This window comes from Notamacropus eugenii, chromosome 3 (assembly GCF_028372415.1).
Source record: "Notamacropus eugenii isolate mMacEug1 chromosome 3, mMacEug1.pri_v2, whole genome shotgun sequence".
Taxonomy (NCBI): domain Eukaryota; kingdom Metazoa; phylum Chordata; class Mammalia; order Diprotodontia; family Macropodidae; genus Notamacropus; species Notamacropus eugenii.
This window is the reverse complement of record NC_092874.1, coordinates 181925433-181938508: the sequence shown is the minus strand read 5'-3', so window position 1 is coordinate 181938508 and position 13076 is coordinate 181925433. Positions and strand designations below refer to the sequence as shown.

The 13076-nt window shown below is 34.5% G+C and overlaps 1 protein-coding gene across 10 annotated transcripts in view; it reads right to left on the bottom strand.

Moving 5' to 3' along the window:
- The window catches only part of SOX5 (SRY-box transcription factor 5), a 1296482-nt gene that overhangs the window by 547026 nt on the left and 736380 nt on the right, over nucleotides 1-13076 (bottom strand). For all 10 annotated transcript variants that reach the window (XM_072653487.1, XM_072653486.1, XM_072653490.1 and 7 more), the window contains one exon: nucleotides 12793-12902. The gene's annotated coding sequence lies outside the window, so the exon portion shown is untranslated. The remainder of the gene's footprint in view (nucleotides 1-12792; nucleotides 12903-13076) is intronic.

The window sequence follows — 13076 nt, the reverse complement described above, 5'->3', positions numbered from 1 at the left end:
CCTTCTAGAAAATGGAACAAGTGTGGCATTTCAGCAAATCTACTGAGAAACTTTGGGGAAAAAGAAAGAGGAAAGTTCTTGGCTCTAACCTCATCCTAAATCTCCTATCTCCAGCATGAAGCAGAGGAAAAACTTCCAAAGAAAAGGGTGGGAGAATATTAGGCTTCCCTCCTTCTCATAAGGGTCAGAGTAGCATCTTCATATTAGCAATGTCATTACTGGAAGAAAATGCAGACTGGGTGTGGGTTTAAGAGTCCATAAAGTGTTCAGAAAAGAAATTGTGCTATGCTTAATGGGAATCCCAGGAACCCAAGAAAAAAATTTCTAGCAACCAGTGACTGAGACTTACCACTTTGCTACATGTTCTCTTTAAGCTTGCGTTCATCCTCTCACCATCCCTTCCCCTGACTTTGTATGAATCTGAAGAAAATCATATCATACACTTTCAGAGGGAACATTAGTAAATGCCCCATTCAAAAAGTTACTTAAGGCTGCCTAATAATTCTCAACTAATCAGCTTTGGGGAAGCACATTGGTCAGGATTCAAGCCAATGTCATTAAATAAGAGCTCTGACTCCTCAAAGGTATGTATCTTTTCTCTGGGACCCAAAATTCATTTGTGAGAGTAGGAGTTGGAATAAAGATCTTCAGAACTTGGTCAACTGTTTACAGAAGTTGATAGGATGGAAGCAAGGGAAGTTAACTAAGGATGAAGACAAAAGAATGACATGGTACTATGAGGACAACTATGGCTCAGAATTAGCTGAGGTGTATGAGAAAAGAAAAAAACCTAAATGGTTATTTAGGCTATATTCAGGAAAAAGGAAACTCAAAAGAAGTTTGGATAACAGTGCTACTTGCAGTGGAAAAGATTGTAATAATGGAAGGAATAGAGAAAGTGAGGCTACTCAACTCTTACTATGCATTCTTATTTTGAGAAAACAAAAGCAAAATAAAAGTTGAGTAGTTCAGCCTTCTCATCATTGTCTGTTACCAACACATACCCTGAAATTCTGTCCTATCCCTTTGTTTTTCTTCTCTTGCCTGAACATAACTAAACAATAACACAATTCCTTCTTAATTATTCTTAGAATTCACTGCCAGGTTCTGATCTTTTCTGAAAAAATTTCAGATTATCTCCAAAATTTCTCCTCTGTTTTCCTGGGTGTGAGGTTCTCTGACCCTATTTGGCAAAAGAGGTATAATTTATTTAGCTGACAAGCACATAAAACATGGTAGACATGGTAGATTCCAATTAGCTGAGATATCTTGTTTTAAGATGCTCCAATTACTGCAAAACATTCTTTCTATTTCCCTGATTGCTAGGCTCTCTGGACTATAAGACATGAGTTGAAATCTCAGCCCTGATTACTAGCTGTGTGATTATGGACAAAAGCACTTTATTTATCTAAGCCCCATTTTCCTCATCTGTAAAATGAAGTTTTGGAAAGTTCTAACAGTCTGGAAAAAGTCTCCATACTGCCCTTGCAATGGGTTATTTTCTTTCTTTTTTTAAAAAAATAAAACCTTATTATGAATTTACTTATCATCAAGAAACATTAATGTTTCAGTATTCAAAGACAAACAAAAATGAGTTGTATATAAAACCACAAACTTCTGTAATGCATAGTTTTGTTTTTAAAAATTATATGAAGATGTAACAGTAATAATAAATGCCACCTTTGATTTCTCTTTCTGAACTACTTTTGGTTTCCTTTCAGGTAATTTAAAATATATTATTGATACTCCTTTCTTTCCTTTTTGCTTTTCTCTCACTACCCTCTAGCTCCCACCCTGATAGAAGCTCTCCAAAGTAACAAATAAGCACAGAAAAGCAAAACAAATCAACATATTGGCCATGTATGGAAATGTGTTTCTCATTCTCTTACTGCAATCTATCACTTCTCTTCCAAGAGGAAGGAGACATGTTCCACCTTTAGTCAACAAAGGTTATAACTGGTCAATGCATTGATCAGGATACTGTAGTTCTCCAAAGTGTAACGAATTACTTTCTAAGGGAAAGTCTAGCTGAACTCAGAGAGACTTATAAGCAGAAGGCTGACCAATATATGGTTAATTAATTTGGCCACCATGACCCACAAAACCATCTACTAAATGTGGAATGGTTTCCATCGAAATCAGCAGGGGTAGCTCTCATGCTACTATGAGAATTTTGAAATTGTAAAATAAAATATTTAATGATTTAAGGAGTCTTCAAATTACCCAGAGGGAAGGTTATATATTATTCAATTATGTACAGCATCTAAGATATTGTGAGTACTTAATGGATTGTAATTTATGGGAAAAAATTTCTTGAAAAAGAAGCAAATACCAAAATTAAATTTTGTAACTGAATTGAAATAGTAAACTGCTATAAACATATTTGGGGAATTCTTTGGAACAAATATTCCCATCAACATAGTCTGTTGTTTTTTTCTGTCATAGCATAATTTCATGTTTACAGAAGAATAACTGTCCCAATCACAAGATTTTTTCCCCATGGGTCATTCTTTTTTGGCCAAGACAAAAACAGAATCCTCAAGTAGGACCATCTTTTTATTTCTCTTCATTATTGTATAATACACACACTCACACACACACAAATATACTTTGCTGTGTCTGTTGCCATATATTTTTTAAAATATACAATAGGTAAATTTAAAAAAATAAAATCATGATGAACTAAAATAATTATTATCTTAAATTGATTTCTGTTGAGGATCTCTTTTGTGTTCAGTAACACAGAACTAGATGTATACTAATTATTCATACTAAACTGACCTTTCAAAGTACCTTAGAAAACTGTTAAAATTTCTAAGAGATTTCATTTTAAAATAACATTTGTTAGACCAAGGGCAACATGCAATCTGAAGGGTGCATTCTTTCATTTGATATTTATACTTCACAGTATGGCTTCAGCCTACCATTCTAGGCTTATTGAATACTACTCTCCTTCACATTTCAACCAAATTTGTGTTCCATTCCCACTGTCTCCCATACAATACATTCCATTTGCTTTTTTTCTGTCTTTGCCTGGGCTGTTACTTATGGTTAGAATGGACATTCTTATCTTCACCTTGTAGACCCCATAGCACCTTTAAAAGATCCCTCAAGCATCACTTCCTACTAGAAGCTATCCTAACACCTCCATCTGCTAGTGTTTTTTTCCTGGAAATTACTTCATATATATTTTATAGTAGTCCACTTTACATTGTTTCCCTCTAAAGAATGTAAGTTCTTTGATATCAGGGGCTTTTTTTGTTTGTGTATGTATTCTCATTACATAGTTTGGTGCCTAGCAGACAGAAGTGCTTAATAAATGTTTGCTGAATGGGTAAATGGTAGAATTGGTATTATTCCATTATAGATTGCTCTACTAAATTATCTCCAGCTTGGTTGATCTGTAACACCCATTTCAAAGATCAAAATACCCTAGAGAAGCTATTCTGCTGGAAGTTTAAGCGCATTTGACTGCAAAAACACAAAATGATAGTACCATTCTATTGCCCTGAAAATGATCCTGAAATAAGAGGGAGAGTTATACAGTACAAAGAGCACTGAGATTTGGGAACATATGTTAAAATCTCAACTCTGCCATTAACTAGCAGTAAAGCTTTGGATTAATCACTTAATCTCTCTCTATCAGCTTTTTTCATCTACGAAAAATGAGGGAATTGTTCTAGGATCACAGAATAATAACAAAAGGAGATAAAACAGTACTTAGAAAACTTCTAGTTTGACCCCCTATTTTAAAGATAAGGAAACTGAGACTCAGAAAGTTAAACTGATTTCCCCAAGTTCACACTATTGAAAATTGAACTCCAATCTTCTGACTCCATATCCTCTGCTCTTTCTACTCCAAAATGGAAGAATAATAGGACCACACAGTCATCTAACTTTAGGTCATCTCGTCTATCCTGCAGTCATGTGAATAGGAAAGATGGTGATCCAAACGAGAGTCATCCAATCTCATGATTGGGCAAGCAATACCTTATAAAGCAGTCTCCTTTTGGACAGCACTAATTGCTAGAAAATTTTTTCCTGTATAAGAAGCAGAAATAGACCTCTCTGCAACTTACAGAATCATGAAATCAGATATTTTGAAGTGTTTAATAAGTATCATTATTATCAAAGTATTATTATCAATTTAATTAATGTTATAACAATATTCAAAACAATCATATTCCATTGCATCAAACAATCATGGGAAGAAAAATTGTTATTTTGCTTACACTATTACATTCATCATGTGTTATTTTCTTGGCTCTGCCTGCTTCATTCTCCATCAGTTCATACAGATCTTTCCATGCTTCTCTGCATTTAACTTTTGTCACAAGGTAGTAACATTCTATTATATATTAATGTACCACAATTCCTTTAACCATTCCCGCCAAAAATGAGCAACTACTTTGTTTCTAATTCTTGGCTATCACAACGTGTGTGTGTGTGTGTGTGTGTGTGTGTGTGTGTGTGTGAGGAGCAGAGGTATCTTCTTTTTAAGGACTGCCTTGGAGTATCTGCAGTAGTGGAATCTCTGGGTTAAAGGACCTGGACATATTAATTACTTTTTTGCATGATTCCAAATTGCTTTCCAAAATTATTGCATTGATTCACAGTTCTATCAACAATACACTAATGTGCTTATCACATCACTAGGTCTCCAGTGCTGATTGTTCGCACCTTTGTTATCGTAAAATTGCAGAGTGTGAGATGAAACTTCAGAATTGTTCATTTTACTTTTCTCTTGTTGTGAGTGATCTGGAGAATTCTCATGGTTGTTATTAGTTTGCCTGGTGCTATTTTGACACTTTTGTACATATGCTTTATTACTGTGCCCAGGTTATACCTTCTGGATACGACTTGTTTAAAACTAAAATGGTGGAGGAGTTTCCTGTGAATCCATATTGGTCATTTTAAACAGCTCCAATTTTTCATCATGATAAAAACTGGTTTTCTTTATGTCTTCCAGAATTCATTCTTGAGAGCTTCCTTTGCCTCCTGGGCTGCCTGCCTTGTAGAGCTATAGATTATAGGACATTGCATGTCCTTTTCCCTAAATCCTTTGAAACCTGATCTTCCAAAATCCAGGATGCATGCTTGGTTTTCTTCTTTTAGGTAAAAAAATCTAAAATAGAGTATCTATTTTACCCAAGGTTTCATCATTTCAACAATATCAGAAATACATTCCTCTTTATTTTTTAAATCTTATTTTCATTTTTAGTTCCAAATATTGTCCTCCCTTCCTCTCCTTCCATACTTGCTTAAAAACAGCAAGAAATAGGGGGTGGAGCCAAGATGGCAGAGTAGAAGCAGACACTTACTAAAGCTCTCCTCTCAAGCTCATCTAAATGCTTGTAAAAATGACTCTAAACACATTCTGGAGCTGCAGAACCCACAGAATGATAGAGTGAAGCAAATCTCCAACCCAAGACAGCCTGGAAGGTCAACAGGAAGCATCTACCACACAGTGCTGGGATCAGAGGGCAGTCAAGCATGGGCTGCCCAGGCACAGATGGGACTTGAGCAGGCCTAGGGGTCAGGATTGAATCTCTGGGACCTGTAGTAGTTTCCACATTTCATAACTCCAAACTCTGAGGAAAACTGGAAGCTCAGTGGAAAAAAACTTGTTGGACCTGTGTGAGAGAGTAGAGTGGTCTGGCCCCAGGCCCAGGGTGGTGGAGAGGGTGGAGGAGCCTGAGGTAGATGCAGCAGCAGCAGGGGCAGAAGCATCAGCTGTTTCTGGAGCTCTAGGCCCATAGATTGTGGGGGGATCAAGCAGTTGACAGTACATTACCCTATCCCACTGGAATCAGAGAACAAGCTTGACAAAGAGGTCAAAAATCAAGTAAACGGATGGTGAAATTAGCAAAAATTGGAAAAATTGGAATAGAATCTTACTTTGGCGACAAGGAAGACGAAAATACACAAATAGAAGAAGACAACAAAGTCAAAGCTCCTCCATCCAAAGCCTCTAAGAAAAATATGAATTGGGCTCAGGCCATGGAAGAGCTCCAAGAAGGATTTTGAAAATCAAATTAGAGAAGCAGAGCAAGAATTGGGAAGAAAAATGGGAGTGATGCAAGAAAGTCATGAAAACTGAGTCAATTGCTTGCTAAAAGGGACCCAAAATGCTGAAGAAAATAACACCTTAAAAATAGACTAACCCAAAAAGATCCAAAAAGCCAGTGAGGAGAAGAATGCCTTAAAAAGCAAAAATGGTCAAGAAGGTCCAAAAGCTCACTGAAGAAAATGATTCCTTAAAGATTAGAATGGAGCAGATGGAAGCTAATGACTGTATGAAAAATCAAGAAATTATAGGAAAAAACCAAAGGAATAGAAAAATAGCAGACAATGTGAAATATCTCACTGGAAAAATAACTGACTTAGAAAATAGATCCAGAAGAGACAATTTAAAAATTACTGAACTGCCTGACAGCCATTATCAAAAAAAGAGCCTAGACATAATCTTTCAAGAAATTATCAAGGAAAACTGCCCTGGTATTTTAGTACCAGAGGTAAAATAGATAGTGAAAGAATCCACTGATCACCTCCTGAAAGAGATCCCAAAAGAAAAAAAATCCTTGGAATATTGTAGCCAAATTCCAGAGCTCCCAGGTCAAGGAGAAAACACTATAAGCAGCCAGAAAGAAACAATTTGAGTATTGTGGAAACATAATCAGGACAACCCAAAATCAAGCAGTTTTTAGGTTAAGGGACCACAGGAATATGATGTTCCAGAGGTCAAAGGTGTTAGGATTAAAACCTATAATCATCTACCCAGCAAAACTGAATATAATACTTCAGGGAAAATGATCATTCAATGAAATAGAGGACTTTCAAGCATTTTGATGAAAAGACCAGAGGTGAATAGAAAATCTGACTTTCAAACACAAGAATCAAAAGATACATGGAAAGGGAAAAGGGAGAGAAATAACAAGGATCTACTAAAGTTGAACTGTTTACATTCCTACATGGAAAGACAATATTTATAACTCTTGAGACTGTTCTCAGCTTTAGGATAGTTCGAAGGATTATATACATATAGATAGAGGGCATAAGGTGATATCTAAAAACTAAAATTAAGAGGTGACAGGAGAATATACTGAGAGAAGGAAAAAGGGAGAAATACAATAGGGCAAATTATCTCTCACATAAAAGAGGCAAGAAAAAGCTTTTTCAATGGAGGGAAAGACTGAACCTTACTCTCATCACATTTGGCTAAAGGAGACAATAACATGCACACTCAATTTGGTATGAAAATCTATCTTATGCTACAGGAAAGTAGGGAGGAAGGAGATAAATGGGAAGTGGGGGATGACAGAAGGAAGGGCAAATGGGAGGGTGAGGTAATTAGAAGTAAATACTTTTGAAGAGGGCCAGGTCAAAATAAAGCATAGAAAAATGTGAGGCAGGATACATTGGAGGGAAATGTAGTCAGTCTTTCACATCATGATTGTTATGGAAGTGTTTTGCATGGCTACACATTTGTAACCTAAATTTAATTGCATGCCTTCTCAGTGGGGATAAGTGGGGAGAAAGGAAGGGAGAGAAGTTATTTTTATATGCAACTGGGAAATAATACATACATGTAATGGGGTATAGAAATCTATCTTGCCCTACAAGAAAATAGAGGGGAAGAGGATGATAGAAGGGAGAAGTGTGATAGAAAGGACGGCAGGCTGGGGGAAGGGGTAATTGCAATGCATGATTTCTTGGGGTGGGTGAAGGGGAGAGATGGGGAGAAAATTTGGAACTCAAAATCTTGTGGAAGTGAATGTTGAAAACTAAAAATTAATTAAACAGGCAAAAAAAGCAAAAAATATGGTACACATTAAACATATGAAATCATGCAAAAACATTTCCACATTAGTCATAATATAGGGAGAAAATTAAAAATAAAGTAAAAAGGTGCTTCAATATACACAGAATTCATTCATTGTCTCCCTGTATGTGGATAGCATTCATCATGTCATTTGGAATTCTCGTTGATCACTATATTGAATACAGTTTCTAAGTTTTTTTATAGTTGATTATCATTTAACATTGCTATTTGTGTGTATAATGTTCTCCTATTTCTGCTTACATCACTTTACATCAACTCATAGAAGGCTTCCCAGGTTTTGTTTCCCTAAAATCATCTTCTTCATCATTTCTTATAGCACATTAATATTTCATAACAATCAGATACCACAATTTGTTCAGACATTCCCTAATTGATGGACATTCCCTCAGTTTCTAATTCTTTGCCACCACAAAAAGAACTGCTGCAAATATTTTTATAGAAATAGGTCTTATCCCTTTATTTGCATCTCATTACAGCATAGACCTAGTAGCAATACTTCACAAATTTATAGCCTTTTGTGCATAGTTCTAAATTGTTCTCCAAAATGGTTGTTGACAGCTCCATAAACTGTGCATTAGTGTCCCAATTTTTCCACATCCCTCCAGCATTTATTTTCCTTTTTTGTTATCTTAATCATTCTGATGAGTGTGAGGTGGTACCTCTGACTTGCTTTAATTTGCATTTTTCCAATAGTAACTTTGATTTTTGTCTTATAGAACCTGCCTATTCATATCTTCTAGTCATTTTTCAATTTGGGACTGACCTTTATTTCATAAATTTGTTCTCTCTCTGTATGGGAGTGTGTGTGTATCAGTTCTACATATATTTCAGAAATTAGACCTTCTTTAGAGAAATTTGCTGTAGTAACTTTTCCCAGTTTCCTGATTTTTTTCTAATTTTGAATGCATTGGTTTAATTTCTATAATTTTTTTTAATTTTATGTAATGAACACTCCATTTTTCCTACTCTGATTCTCTCTCTCTCTCTCTCTCTCTCTCTCTCTCTCTCTCTCTCTCTCTCTCTCTCTCTCTCTCTTTCTCTCTTTCTCATTTGATCATGAACATATCCCTTTTCCATTTATTGGATGGGTATTTTTCCCCTGCTCCCTTAATTTGCTTATGATATCACCCTTTAGGTCTAAAGCATGTACTCATTTTGTGCTTCTCCTGGTATAGGTTGGTCTATGTCCAATTTCTGCCGACTGCTTTTCCACATTTCCCAGCAGTTTTTGTCAAATAGTGAGTTCTTGTCCCTGCAGCTTAGATCTTTGGGCTTATCAAACACTAGGTTACTACAGTCATTTATTTTTATATGTTATGTATCTAATCCATTTCATTGATCAGCTGCTCTGTTGTGTACCTAATCCATTCCTTTGATCAACTTTTCTATATCCTATCCAGTACCAAATTGTCTTGATGATTGCCACTTTGTAGCATAGCTTGAAATCTAATACTTCTAAACCACCTTCTTTTCTTTTTCATTGATTTGACATTCTTGACCTTATCTTCCTCCAAATGAATTCTGTTAATATTTACTCTAGTTGCACAAAATAATTCTTTGACAGTTTGATTTCTATGGACCCAAATAGGTAAATTAATTTAGGTAGAATTTTCATTTTTATTATATTGACTCAGCCTATCCATGAGCAGTTAATATTTCTCTAGTTGTTCAGATCTTGTATTTATTTTTGTGGAAAGTGTTTTGTAATTGTATTTGTTTTATCTTGGCAAGTAGACTTCTTTGTGTTTTATATTGTCTATAGTTATTTTACATGGAATTGCTCTTTCTCTTGCTGCTGGGTTTTGTTGGTTGTATATAGAAATGCTAATGATTTACGTGTATTTATTTTTTATCTTGCATTTTTGGTAAAGGTATCAATTATCTTTTTATTTAATTCTCTAGAATTCTCTAAGTATAACAATGTATCACCTGCAATAAGTGATAGTTTTGTTTTCTCATGCCTATTTTAATAATTGATTTCTTTTTCTTGTCTTTTTTCTATAGCTAGCATTTCCAGTATAATACTGGATTTTGATGCTGGTAACAACCCTGATCTTCTAGGAAAGGTTCAGATTTTACCCACATTGCAAATAATGCTGCTCTTGATTTAGACAGATACTTCTTATCATATTAAGAAAGCCTATGCTTTCTAATGTTTTTAATAAGAATGGGTATTACATTTTGTCCAATGGTTTTTCTGCATTTATTGATACAATTGCATTATTTTGTTGTTTTGTAAGGTCAATTATAGTTGTAAGTTTTCTAATGTTAAACCAGCTCTGCATTCCCTGATATAAATCCAATGTAGTCAAAGTGCATGATTATTGTTACAACTGCTGAAATCTCCTTGGTACTATTTTATTTAAAATTTTGCATCAATATTCATTAGGAAAATAGGTCTATAGTTTTCTTCCTCTATTTTGCTCTCTGCTCCCTTTTGACAAAAAGTCTTCCTCTCTTCCCTGGAACTATGACCCAGAAATGGTTAAAGGGTAATGAAGTTGCCAAATGGCATACACTTATGTGCCCAGTGCTAGCACAGGGTTCCCTATAGTCTCTTTCTGACTAGATGTGCAACCACTTTACCACTACTAAGTGCTGAATGCCCCTGGAACCACTAATGGTGCTGTTGGTGCCACTGGTATTTGTGCTGCTTCTCCTACTATAGCTTCTTTCTCTAAAGTTGCTCTTTAAAAAATTAATGTATTGAATAAAAACAAGCATGTCCATAAACTGAGGTTGTTTAGATAGGAATGGTGGGAAAGCTCAGCAAATATTCATTTAAATATTCAAAAATGCTCACTTTACAAAAAAGGCTCCACCTTTTTTCCTTCTTTCTTGTTGGAGAAAATCCTTTCCAGAATAAACAGAAGTTCACTTCATTGTTTCTTTCATTACAAGATAGGAAATGTTTACTATGAAATTTATATTTTGTGAATTGCAGAATTATTAGTGATTGCTTTTCATAGAAAGGGAGTTCTGGTAAGTGTTCAGGTAATTGAAATAATTAATATAAAAGCTTTTCATTACACTATCTGTATCCCTTTTTCAAATATATTATAATATTTTTACTAAAATTTTTATTTGAAAACAATCTTATGCTATTTATACAATAGATAAATATTTAATAAGAGATAGTAGATATATTTATTCCCAGTGAGGGAACTATTTTTATGTTGTGGTCTCTAAATGAGATGTGGCATCAAATTTTCTCAAGTATTATTGATAGATGTGGGAAAATCATAATGAACTGAAAGAACTGTTTGACATCATGGTCTGAGGAGACAAGATGTTATTTTATTACTCTCAGTATATAATCCTTATTTAGTAGACAAAATGCTTAGAAGAATTATGCCACAAAGTGAGATGATGTAACAAAAAAAATGTATCTATTACATATTGTATTTTCAGAATCAATTTTTATGAAGTATGATTATAGTTCAGACCTGAACTTTTCCTTCAATCATTCCCTGCTGTTTTTAGGCAAAACCTATGGTGTAGATCTCTCATATGCTTCAAAACTAATACAATGTTAAATCTTAACATGAATTGTATACTTATGAAATTTTACAATACCATTTGTAAGTTTCCTTAATAAGAGAAATGAAATAGAAAAACAATATTTCATATATATTTCATATTCAGAAGTAAAAACCCAATTAAAATTAAATCACTACATTATCTTAATAGATAGGAAATGCCTGGTTACTGATATGGGAGAATTTTCTGAACAAGCTTTCTATGTAGAGTCAGACCATCAATTTGTCAAGGCAAAAATTAAAAATTCAGAATTCAGAACAAAAATGAGATATGTCATACAATTGAAATAGATCTACAATGACAGACTGAAACAAACTATTCCCTATAAAAAAGTGAATATATAAAACAAACAATGAACTACCACCACAATTTTCTAAGTTTAACATAAAACAATCACCACAAAAACAGACAAAAGAGTCATTTAACACTTTATTTCACAAGCACAAACATGTAACATCCAAGATGAAATCTATTTAATATTTAATAAGTACTTATATAGCAAAATTCAGATTTTCCAAAACTCTTCAAAGTCATTTGATCCTCACAACAACTAACTGAGCTGAGTGCTATTATGATGTCCATTTGACTGATGAGAAAAGTGAGGCAAGCAAACATTTTGTCAATGTCACACAGCACGATCTGAACTCCATTCTTTCTTGTTCCATGTCCATCACTGTGTCTACTACCTGCCTACATATTCATTTGCAAAATCCTAAAGAAATAGTTAAAGATAAAAGAAGCTTGAAGAAAGATTGGTGTGAGATACAATTAAGTCTATATTTCTATAGCAAACTCTTTCCTCCATCTATTACAGAGGAGGTATCAAACCTGTACTGTGATAACACAGCCCTGACTATGGAATAGGGATTTCACTAAAGAAAATAAAAGACAGAGAAGTGTATTTGAGCCAGATCAAGGATACATACATAAATATGCTGATGGAAAAATAAAAAATGTTGAGATAGTTGAAGGATATTTTTTCCACAAGGCAATCAGGGTTAAATGACTTGACTAGGGCCACACAGCTAGTAAGTTCAAAGTGTCTGAGGCTGGATTTGAACTCAGGTCCTTCTGCCTCCAGGGTCAGTGCTCTACCCACTGTACCACCTACCTGACCCAGGTGAGGAATTGATTCTTAAGAATTCTGAAATCCAGGAATGGGAGGGGATATGCAATGATTTGTAAAAAAAATTATAATTTCACTCCTAAAAATGATTAAAGAGAGAACAAATACAAACTTACTTGCCTTTCCTTATGAAAATAATCTACAAATGTGTTGGTATATTCTTGTTAAATATATCAGAAAAGAAATGATCAACTTTCACAAATGACTTTCTACAAGCAACCACATTTTATAGTGACACAATTGACAGAAATTTTCAATGAATACAAGCTCCCACTCTACTTACCTTTTGTCGAACTATTTAAAAATATTTGATTTGTGAAAGCAAAATTCAGCCTTGATGATTTGGATCCAAGAAGGTGTCTTCCATGCATATGTTGGAATCATATAATAGTCCTTTAAAAGATGGAATAATAGACAAAATGTTAACCCTCTAATTACATGTATAACTTGGAACATAGAAAAGAGAAGTATATGTTGATAAAAAAAGTGGATGATGCACATCCTAGAGTCCAAACGGGAGGAAATTTCACCTAATATGGTGAAGTAGATGATGTATTCCTGATTATA